Below are 851 nucleotides of genomic sequence, written 5' to 3' on the forward strand. Positions count from 1 at the left end.
CCCCACTCCAGCCTATCACCCTCACCTTAACCTCCTTCCACCTATCGCATTCCCAACGCCCCTCCCCCAAGTCACCCCTCCCTACCTTTTATCTTAGCCTGCTTGGCACACTTGCCTCATTCCTGAAGAAGGGCTCATGCCCGAAACGTCGATTCTCCTGTTCCTTGGATGCTGCCTGACCTGCTGCGCTTTTCCAGCAACACATTTTCAGCACTGATACATACTTGTTTGACTTGTATACTTGAGAATGGTGTTCCACTACGACCGGTACATTCATTTCTAAGTGTTACTTTTCTTTCTAATTGGCTTTTGCCTGTGGGAACTTCTCAATAGCTAAATCAATATTTGTGTAATGGTATCAAGAGATATAGAGGAAAGGCAGGTAACTGGAGATGAGATATGGATGAAACATGTTTTAATGGTGGACCACATCTGAGGGTCCAAATTGACTATAATCTAGTTGTAACAGGCCAGAGGTGTTGAATTGCCTCCTTCTGTTTGTTCTCCTTCACAGTTACACTGAAGACACAGATTATCTCTTTGAGACAGCTGGCACCTTCCTGACCCATAGAAATTCCATTAGCTCAGTACCATTGCGTTTTGAGAGTTTCATTTGGTTTTCCTTGTCTGCAGTAGGGAGTTGATTGTTATGGTGTGACTGCTTAAAATGCTGCACCAAAATTCCTCTCTCAGCTTTCTAGCAAAGCTATTAAAGCCATTTGCAAATAAGCCAGCCACAAATGGTATTTGACATCAGGCAGTTAAACATTCAGGGCCAATATTTTTTTCCCCCAGTGAGCATGCAGAATTTTATTTCAAACCTATCTCATTTCTTACAAATAGAAATGTGT

Source organism: Chiloscyllium plagiosum, chromosome 15 (genome assembly GCF_004010195.1).
Source record: "Chiloscyllium plagiosum isolate BGI_BamShark_2017 chromosome 15, ASM401019v2, whole genome shotgun sequence".
Lineage (NCBI taxonomy): Eukaryota > Metazoa > Chordata > Chondrichthyes > Orectolobiformes > Hemiscylliidae > Chiloscyllium > Chiloscyllium plagiosum.